This window comes from Malurus melanocephalus, unplaced genomic scaffold (genome assembly GCF_030028575.1).
Source record: "Malurus melanocephalus ecotype Western Australia unplaced genomic scaffold, MMel_1.1 scaffold_423, whole genome shotgun sequence".
NCBI lineage: Eukaryota > Metazoa > Chordata > Aves > Passeriformes > Maluridae > Malurus > Malurus melanocephalus.
The window spans coordinates 565,023-576,256 of NW_026623655.1; positions in this window are offsets into that span (position 1 = coordinate 565,023).

Consider the following 11,234-nt stretch of genomic DNA (forward strand, 5'->3'; position numbering starts at 1 on the left):
TGGGCTGCAGGGGGACAGCCTGCTCCACCATGCTCGTCACCATGGTCTGCAAAGGAATCCCAGCTCTGGCGCCTGGAGCGGCTCCTCCCCCTCCTGCACTGACCTTGGTGTCTGCATCCTTCACATATTTTTCAGCCTCCTCCACTGGCAAAACTCCTCTGTGTGCCCTTTGTTTTGATTTCTTCTTAAATATGTTTTCACAGAGACGTAACCACTATCTTTAATTGGCCCAGATTTGGTCAGTGGCATGTCCATCATCCTCAGAGCCAACAGCAATTGGCTCTGCTGGACATGGTGGAAGCCTCCACAATCCTCTCACAGGCGCCATCTTTTTGGCCTCCCCACCTCCAAAAACTGGGCCAAGTAAAACCAACACAGGAGAAAGTGATCATTTTGAAGGCAAATACTGTCCAGATAAAAGTGCCAATATCAGAGATTTTCAGAAGAAATGCGAATGTGAGAATAGGCACAACAAAGTGGAGAGCAGCAGAGGTTTTTAGTCCTTCTTGAAAGCATCCTGGTTGGCTTTTCCTGTTGCCTGTGTTCCAGATAAATGGTGACTGGGAGTAAAATGTTGCATGTGTGTTCTGGGGACATTTCATCTCTCATTATTGATACTCTTTGTTATTAATTTCATGTAAGACTCATGACTAGAAGTTTTCATCATGAAAGCAGTTTGTTCCCAGCCCCCAGATTCTCGGTTTCTTTGTAAATAACAAAAAATGAAAATAAATAATGCAAATTTAATTGGCTCATTTTATTAGTGAAGAGTGCTCTACTAAATTAAAAAAAAAAAGGGAGATGTAAGGGCTTCTGAAATAAAGAAACCATTTTTCATTCATTTTAAATAAACAAATCCAGTTTGATCCAGTTAGAATTCTGTCATGGTTGTACCCATTGCATTTATAGTGCATTTTAGGTCACATTTTAGAGATGCTGTGGGTCTGGATGCTTTTGCTCTGATCACCTCAATCTGCTCATCTATTGCTCCTTGTTCCCCGCTGATGTAGACACAGCAAATTTTATATAAACCCCAAATTTGTCTGAAAAACTATCAGATTTATCCCAGCCAGGTTTCAGMCTGGATTGGAGTCTGCAGTTTTGACCACAGAGTGAATGCAGATTTTTTTATCAATGTCTCAAAAGATGTGCTGCTGTTTGCACTGTGATTGCCACAGGAGCCAATTCAAACCTCATTAAAATCCCTGAAGGAATTCATTCACTGGTCCTTCCTTTCAGCTCATAATAATTTGTATGCTTGGGTAGGAAGGACCTAACCAACACAAATTTTTTGGTTTAGGAGAAAAAAATCAAGTTTTTTTCATTTGTGAACTGCTGAATGTCTGTTCCCCTCTCTGATACCAATTAAATATCTTTCAAATGATACGAGAATTCCCCAAAAAAGCAGATTTTAGTTCCACAAATACCCCCAGCTGTAAAGCTCTGACCATCCTCAATGCCTGGTACAAGTTGGAAAACAGTTATCATGGAAGTCCTCCACTTTTCATTCCATTAAAAATACCTTGTGCATGTAGATGGCCTTATGAAAAAGTAATAGAAGCTAATTTATCAAAGGAAATTAAAACAGATYTTTATTTATTTTAATTATTATTTACAAACTTTGGTCAGTATATCAAAAACCTCAGCTTGTAAAGCCATTTCAGCATGAAGGAGCAAGTGGAGTTTTATGCCTGARGAATGGTTATAATTATAAACAAAGRCMAATTTTCACATTTATAKGCAGATTTGKGKRTGAAATTATSCTTTTTCTGTTATGGAATTGTAGTTTTTTTTAATGACATGAAGGGCCTCGGCCTTGGCAAAACACAATCCCATTTTTTGTGTGGATACTCTCAGACTTGATTTCAGTACAGCCAGTCCTGAAAATCTCACCACCACTGGAAGATTTCTGTCTTTATTACAATAAAAAAAACAACACAGTAAAAATGCCATTTCAAAATAATCTAAATTTTCCAGCCTGCATGCTTTTCTKCCTGCYATGGAAGATCTTGCAGGKTCAAGTTGTAGCCAYGGTCACTGATGCTCTTCAAAGGTTMCCAACATTAAATTGGCAGCAGCAGCCAACCATTGTGCCARATCTGACTACAAATCCTTGAATTTCTGCTGTTTTGTTTAAAGAAATATAACTGAGGGGTGAAAGAGAGTTCTTGGAGGGATTTTAAACTGGAGCCACACATCTGTGGTTATTGCCAAATAACTTTCAGGCAGCCCCTCCCCTGGGTGCACAGGACATTTATCATTATCCTTGCTAAAAAAAAGCCTGAGCRTGCAAAATGCCAAGAAAAATCTRAACAAAGGATGGATGAAAAATTAACATTAAAGGTAGTGGGTTTAAATTATGCATGTTCAGGGAAACACAAGGTAACAAAGCCCAAAATCATGCTCTGACCTATTTCACACTGAGAACTTTTTGATATAAAGCATGGGCAGAGCTGCCCCCTCTGAGCCTCCCTCAGAAGAATTTATAAACAAGGGATGCAGCAGATCCTTCCAGATTACGGCTGCTACTGCTGTGTTTTTAGTGCAGGCACAGTCCCAATCTGCCAGCTTTGTGTTCATTCAAAATGGCCCGGCCACCATCAAGATTTGAATCATCCCAGTCCAGAATAAACACAAATTTGGAAGGTTTCAGGAAAAAAAAAGCAAAACAAACAACAAAAAACAACCAATCAAAAAAAACCAAACCCACCAAAACTAAACAGAACAAAGCAATAAAATGCCAACCTGAAATTTTGTGTTCTTTCAAGTGGATTTTTTTTCCCCAAACTGGAGCTGGTTTTAAATCCAATTTCCATCAGTGTTCTTTCTAAAACAGAGCAAAATCTCTCCCTCATACCTCCAAATTAAAGTTGCTTCCTCTTTATTTGCCCAGGCCACTAAAACATTCCTGTGTTCCTTACACTTCAAAAAGTTCATCTTGCACAAGGAGCTGTTCTATCTGGGTTACATCAAGTAATGCTCACTCTGGTTCATGGACAGCAATTTCCTTGCCAAGTTTTACATTATTAATCCCTTGGTAAGCTGAAAGGAAAAATATCTGATTCTAAACTCCTCATAAAGCCAAGAAGGGAAATCCACTCCTGTGGGAGCGGGGAGAGGGGAATAAAAATCTAATCTGTGGAATTTTAACCGTATTGAGGAGCAGTRCTGTTTAAAGTAAAAGAATGAGAAAGGCTCCAGTAAATTTCAGCTCATAATAAATACAATTAATGAAAAAATGTACAACAAGATGGGTGCTTTTAACATAACTTCTAGGCCATTTTTAATAAGAAAACTCTGTAAACTCCAGACTCACTCATGTGCTTTAAAAAATTAATTTGCTCCAGAAATGACAGGCATTACCTTTCCCCTACATGTTGTAAAATTCATTAACTAAACTTCTCTGGCTGAATCAGCRTAAAGATGATGTGAATGTACATGGAAACAATTTGCCTTAGGTGAAGATATCCCAATAAAGGCGTGGAAAAACTGTTTAATGTCCACATTTGTAGTTTATAATGGGAGGTGACATTTGCTKTGTGTGCCCCATCACTGCCATCCTCATGGGCATTTCAAAGGACTCTTCCTGCATTTCCCTCCCTGGGTCACCCAAAATGACAATCTGGTGCAGAGTTTATCTATTCTGCATTCTTTTTATGTCGCTTAAATCCTTCTGAAAAGGTTTGGAAGAGGAACCCATAGGGCAAACCTGTTCCCACAGTGACTCGATGAGCATTTTTATGCACAAATAGGAAGCAAGTGACGCTTCAATAAATGATATTCCATTTTTGCTTACCCCCATCACAATCTGAGCTAATCCACGCTGTCAGAGGTGATTTTTACCGTGGCAAACTCTGCCCCAGCATCCCAGAAAAGCTGCTGAGTGCCAGCAGCATTTGGCACAGCCAAAGGCAAAACCTGCTTCACTTGGCATCAACCAGAGCTGGATGTTGGATCTGCACACAAATCCAAGACAAACCACCTATTCAGCTGCAGCAGGATAAGTGAAAATTCAGGTTTGAACACTGGGATTCCAGCTAGGATTTCAAGAAGAGTTCATTTTTCCTGGCGCTCTCTTCTCTCCCGTGTTATTCCACTCCCTCAGGAAATCTCTCAAATATCCTTTGGTGCAACGTGTCTGCCAAAGCATTAGCAAGAAAACATCTTTGCAATAAATGATAGACCAGAATATTTGGGATAATCCCTTCAGGGTTTTCTTTCATGGCTGTTGGTAACAATAGTCAGACCAGCTATATTGAAAAAAAATGTCCAGATGCACAGGATTGCATTTCGCTCATGTTCCCTTTGCTATGATCCTCCAAGCCCCATAAATATATTAAATTATCTCTTTGAAAAATCACTAAACCTCTTTAACATGCTAAGATGTTTGTGCCATGTGCTGATTTGTTTTTTTGGAAGAAAACACCATGAATTTTTTAATAGAAAAGTAAAATAAGCGTGGACGCTACTCAGGCAGCCAAATCCCTGAGACTGAACCATGTTTTGAAATCTGATTCCTCATCTCCCTGCACTCACACACAATGTGTTATTTTCATCATCACAACAGACTGCTAAAGCAGGCATTTAAATAAAAGATGAATTTTCCAGATTTCAAAACTGCTGAGACTCAGCCATATGGCAGATGATTAAACCTTCACACTGAGGGRATGCTCTCAAATTCAGGATATCAGGGAGGTGTGGGGCAACTCGAGGAGCTGCTCAGGTGCTCTGAATTCCACCTCATAACTCCTGATCATAATCAAAATACAATAAAATACCATGTGGAATTTAGCCATGGGTTCCTCTTCACACAGCCCTTCCACTGAGCACATCTCATCCTTCATTCAAACACTCTTAGCAGAATATTTCCTTAATGATTATGAGACAAATTTTTTAAAGGTTTAATCAGATCCTAATAAGAGAAGTGTTCTTTCAGAAGCCTGAAGCATGTAGTGTACAAAAATAAGGTGCAACCTTCAGGGATGGAAAAGTGAGATTAAATAATTGTCATAATAATTAAATAATGGGTAATGCCTGAGATTTAGCTCAGATGCTCAGCAGGAGGATAAAACCCCTCTGCCYATTATTCAAGAGTGGTGGTCAGATTTAAATCTGGTGGAATTTATTCAATATCATATTTTCCACTGAAATAAAAGACTATTGAGTAGAATTAGGCCATTAAAGAGTTCTGTGTCTGAGGCACATAATTTTCAAAAAGTGTCAATGGGATTGGGTGTTTCCCATTCCAAAAATAATCCTCAGCCCTTGAGCTATAATAGCAAAATATTTAATAATTARATTCACATAAATTATTGTTTTAATAAAGCCCTGCTTCTGTATTTCATCTTTGAAAAATTTAACTGTGCTTACGTTTAATGCTGTTTTTTATTAAATTAGATGTCCTAACAAATAGAAAACATTCCAGGAATATTTTCCCTTTGTTTGTTTACACCACAGGAAAAGTCAAAAGGATCCAAAAGGCAGAAAGAAAAAAATAAAACCACTGCTGTCAGTAATCCCCTACTGTGCTTGTGACGTCTTTGAAAAGCAGATTTTATTACTGCTATTTCTCTTTAGGTTTTTTTTTCAGTTCTCTTTTACTTGATTTTTGGAAGTGTATATGCTCAAGTTGGCTGGTAGTACCTTGACCCATAGAAAATTATATTTTTTTAATTCCCCCTCTTTAATTTTCAGGAAATCTGTTATCAGAAACATAAACTGTATCTCACCAACATCAATTTACCTTCMAATGGTTTTAATTTTAACTTGTTAGRAATAAWTTCACTTTGTATCTYTGAGCTGAGCCTGTTTTGCYCTTGGAGTGTTTTTTCCCGGTTTTTATCTCACTCATGGACCCTTTTTTACATTTTCTCTGCCCTCCTGTGGCTTTCTGTGGGTGCCTGTRTCAAACCACAACAGCTTCTAAATGTAATTTAATTTTGATTCAATAAATCAGTGCTGCAAAGACTCAGATGACATTTCCAAACCCTCTTGAGAGGACAGAGCACTCCACTCTATCTTCTCCTCTAAAAGAAAACAGAGATTTCTCCCAGGCTTTGTAAATGTGACAGGAGTCAACAGGGGCTGYTCAGCCATATTTTGAACAAATAAAAATTGAAATTTACTGCTAAAAGGAAGTTTAAATTTGTGCATAACTAATCAAATAATCTCTTTAGTCATCCTTGCCCGTGAAGTCTGAATTTCAACCACTCTTTAAGTCCCTTGTAAGAAGCAGAAACCCAAATTTCCCCTTCTCCAAAAGACATTAATAAATCTCCATCAATCTAATTGGGATTTATCTGCTGCTGCAGGAGAATCAAAGCCCCAGTGTGCTTTATTTAGTTTTTATTTTTTATTTCCAGCTCCCACCCATGGGACTCAGACAGATTGAGAATAGCAGCACCAGTGGCTATTTTTCATACTGAAAATGATCTGCTGCTAAAACCAAGAAACAAACTCATTTCTGCATCAACACAAACTCTCAAAGATTCCATGTCATTGGAAACCCAGGTTACATGATCCACACACTAAGATCACCCAATATTTTTCCTGTTTCTTTTGATTTTTCGTTTTCCAGATGAGGAGTGGGATGATGTGAGCTAAAAAAAAACAACAAAAAACCCAGATCATTCTAATTCATAGTCTCCTCTAACTAAGTTAACATGAACTTCATTTTTTAAAGTCCCCACTCTTCCCGATTTACTGTTTTTCTTTCTACCTGATTTATTTTCCAGACAGAGAACTGTGTAAGGCAGACAATTTTTCAGCATGGTGTCTTATTTCCTGCTGGGTTATTTTGTCTGCCTGAGGAGCCATTAGAGAAGAGAGCAGAAAAATGGATTTATGTCGCTGTACCTGAAGAAGACACATTTAGAAGACATGATTTTATTTTTTTTTCAATTTTTTTTTTTTTCCCAAAAGGTTTCTCTAAAGATTTTACAGGAGACAATTTACAACTGCATTATTTACAGGAATTACCTGCAGCAGGATATAACAAATTAATTCTATTTTCTCCTGTCCTCCACTCCTGGCAAGGCATTTTACACACACACATACACATTTCACACCTTTTATTTATTTACGAAGACTCTGACCACTTCATCTTTAATATCAGAGTTTTAAAGCAGTGGCAATGATGTAAAATAATCCCAGTGAAAGGAACAGCAAATAGTTTCATAAATTGTAGGTTGTACACGTCTTTTCCAGTGAAATTGCCCTAAAACTTAGTAACCTTCCAAAATGGAAAATAAAACCACATCAAGACCCAGTAATTTTTAAATTCTTTAAACACCTGGTCAGCCTCCTATTTTTCAGCATAGCCTAGCTTGTGCTTGTTGTATCTCTCCGAAAAAAATATTCACTAGAACACAAACTACAAAACGATGCTGGTATGGGAGTTTTACCCCAATTAAAAATGTATTTACTCAATAAATTATATAATCTTTATTCTAAATTATTCAGCTCTAGCAACGTTGTGGTGCAAATATGAAAGTGAAGGGTGAGAGTGGTGCTCTTTCTACAAATATTTTCACTGCTACTCATTTTTGAGCAAGATGTACAATCACACTGCCATTACATCAATATAAAAACCTGATCAAATATAAAATATCAATATAAAAAACAGATCAAACCCTGTACTGCAAATACAGTTCCAAAGGGGAAAAACTGACTCCTTCCAAGCCACTTGTTTTCAAAACAGTATTAGCCCAAGCCTCTTTTATAGCTGTGCTCCAAATTCTTTATTATTATTATTATTATTATTATTATTTGCAGATTATTTCTATCTCATTTCTCCTCCAGACTTTTCAGCTCTCAGCTGTTTCTGTGTCACGGAGCTGTGCCCACTCAATCATGTCGGAGGAAGGAAAATTATAAAGATTTGTGTGTGCTGTAAAATAAATTCACAAATATTTAATGCCAATATTCAGAAGAAATAGTCCTGTGGGAGCTCCTTGGTGTTAAATTAAATTACCAGGTTAGATAACATCTTGAGAACAAAATGTCCTACAACTCGCCCTTGTTATAAATCAAAGATTACAGCCTGTGAAGAGTATTTAGGTCATAACAACAAACTCCTGTCAAATTTCACTGATGGAGCTGAGGAAAGGCGTGGGGAATGTGGTGACAGGAATATTTTTGGATTTKTGTGTGGGATCTGGACGTGTTTCCCCACGGGGCACAAGGAGACACAGCRACCTTTGGCTACCTGTCACAAAGCTGAGTAGCCACAGCCACATTTTCCCTTTCCAACAGCTCCAGTGCAGAATCTCATCTTTTTTATTTTCCTTTCCTACAGAAAAWAGAAGGTGAAAGAGTGAATTGATGATCCAGAGCAGTGCAGGCTTTTTTTTAGGACTTCACTCATGGACAAAGCCTGCTCAAAAAAATAAATCTGAAAAAGACTGCTGCCTTTCTGTTTTCCCTTCTCTCTTCAAATAGAAAGCAAAATTTAATGTTCCACAGATGTTACAGGGSAAAACAGCACCAAAAATAAAACAACAAATACACCAGTTAGAAAACATCCAACAAAAAGCCAAAGCAGTAAATCTCCTGACAGAAAAACCCAGACTTTGACGCAAACAGGGGAAAACCCAAACAGTAGTAAATGGATTATCCAAAAATTCAGCAAGCTACTGCTCTGCACTGGGTGTGGTGTGTTCAAGGAGATCRGCTGCAAAAGCCAGAATGCTGAAAAACAATTCCTTTCATCTGCTTGTTAAAAATCCTTTCACAGCAAAGTTATCAGGCTACCAACAGCGAGTGATTTACCCTGAATTATTCARTTGCCCTGTAACAGATTTAAAAGGAACCTRAAACAGAAGYAAAATAATTGATCTACTCTCAAGCCTGCAGGGGACAGGCAAGATTTATTTCACTTCTSTTTTCATCCCATCAAGGCAGCATTGAATAAAAATGTAAGGGAGAGATGGCCTGTTTACAGTTACATTTACATTTCATAGTATCTATATAATATATGTATTGCAAGTATCTATATATGAAGATTTATATCTGTATAAAGTTCTATATCTGTATAAAATTTATATCTATATAAAGATCTATATCTATATAAAGATCTATATCTATATAAAGATATATATTGCAAGGAGACTGAAATTATGTAGGCAAAAAATGGTTGAAGAGATCCCTTTGAAGTATATTAAGAATGAAAGTCAAAGTGATAAAAAAATTAAGTATCAATAAGGATTAGAGATGATTAATCTCCAAGTCCTACTAAGGAAGGTCTTCCTGTAATTCGGATTTCTTATGATGTGGGGAAACACAAGTTGATTGGAGTGCATGAACCATGTATTGTGGGGGAAGATGCCACACTTGCTTGGTGTTAAGCATCTTAATTTGTCAGGGAGTGCCTGAATTTCTCCTTTATGTTTAGTGGGGTAACACCCAGGTGAGTGGAGGTTTGTGATTCTCAGTTTTATTTTAACTATGGATGTTGATAAAGCTGCTCATGAACAGCAGAGCCCTTCTGCACGGACCCTCARCAGCAATCCTGTCAAGCACAAATCATCTCTCTGCCCCTGGGATCACTGCCAGACTGTTTCCAAATGCTCCTTTTGCATTTAATAATATTAAATGGMTATTTCTACCACTTATTAACAATTGAAGACCAAATCAGATTGGTTTCTGAAAGTTTTAATGGCACAGAAACTTAAACACGTTACTTTTTCATTCTCCCAAAGAGTGTTCTTCTTTATCCTGAAATCACCTGCAGTGAGATCCCAACCCCTCTTTCCTTCCCAGCTGCTATTACACTCTCCCCAAASTGCTTTTTGATTCAGGAATAAAGTTCCTTATTTTTCTGTGCCTTTGCCCCATTTCAAAACCGAGTGGAATGCAAAGCTGCAGCTTTGTTCAGTCTTTTGCTGAGGGGCACTGAATGCACAGCTCATCCCACTGCCACCCCACAAGTTTCACAAACCCTTGACTTGTTCAGCAAATAAAATAAAAAGAATAAAAATAATAAAAAKAAWWAARAWAAAGAATARMAAGAATAGCAAGAATARMAAGAATARMAAGAATAAAAAGAATAAAAAGAAAACTGCAGCCAAACGAGAGAGAGGGACCCCCATCCACTGTAATACAGTTCTGGAAGGGTAAATTATGACTGATATATGATTTTAAAGCTGTTTTTTTTTTCCTTATGTTGACAATATGCCTATTCAAAAAGTGTTCCAGATTGTTTCTCCTCGTGCCTCTTTCCAGCTGTCCTTGTAGAAGGAAATCCAACTCTCAGCATAAACCACACATTTTTCACTTACAAAGTGTTTGTTCACAAGCAATTCCACAAACTTTATATCCTTCAGTGCAAATCCACAGTGACCACAGAGTGCCCTGGTGTGACCTGGCCCTTCCAGGTTTTGTTTTGAAATTCTCAGCAATGCCTCCAGCTCCTCACACTGCTGGACTGRGATGATCTTTTCATAGATAAATCAGCAGGTCTTTCTGAGGGAAGAGTAATCATTAAAGAAGAAAACCCAAAGTCCACTGTCAAGGGAAGATAATAACCCCTAAGTTTAACAGGATTTCGGGAAGACACAGTTCTCAGTGCTTTTTTCTTTTTTTTTTTGCTCCAGAAATTTACTTCTCCTCAATAAACTGCTTATTATTTCTTTTTCAGCTAGCCAATCAAATGTGAGTTAAATCCTCCAGTGCATATTTATATGAATTTTTCTCAACTTCATATTGAAAAACACCATTAAATTGACCCCAAAACCTCCCTGTTGTAATGGCAAAGCTTTCACCATTGCCAGAGATATTTATTAATAAGACCCTGAAGGTGTGAAATAAATCAAGCAAAAAACATCCATGTCCACACTTTTATAAGTGAGAGAGGAGGAAAAAAAAAAAAAAAAAAAAAAAAAAAAAGGAGGGGAAAAAGGCTAAAAGAGCCCTAAAAAGCAGAAAAATGCCTGGCTGCTTTTTTGAGAGTGTTTTCCACCCCCAACCAAGACAAGGCTGAAGAAAAGGAGTTCTGACTTCTGCTATTAAAAGCTCTCCCAAGTTGCTTCATTTCTCTTTTGATTTTTTTGCACAGTATGCCCTCCACCCTTCCTTCAGGGCTGCCACTACAAACACTGCCTCTCTGGACAAATTGATCCTTCAGGATTACAAGTAATTTTCTTCAAAAAACTATCCTGCTTCTTCAGAAAATGTATCGTTATGGCTCTGGTGAAGATAAAATGAATATTAAATTGTTTGAAACAGAAACACAAAAG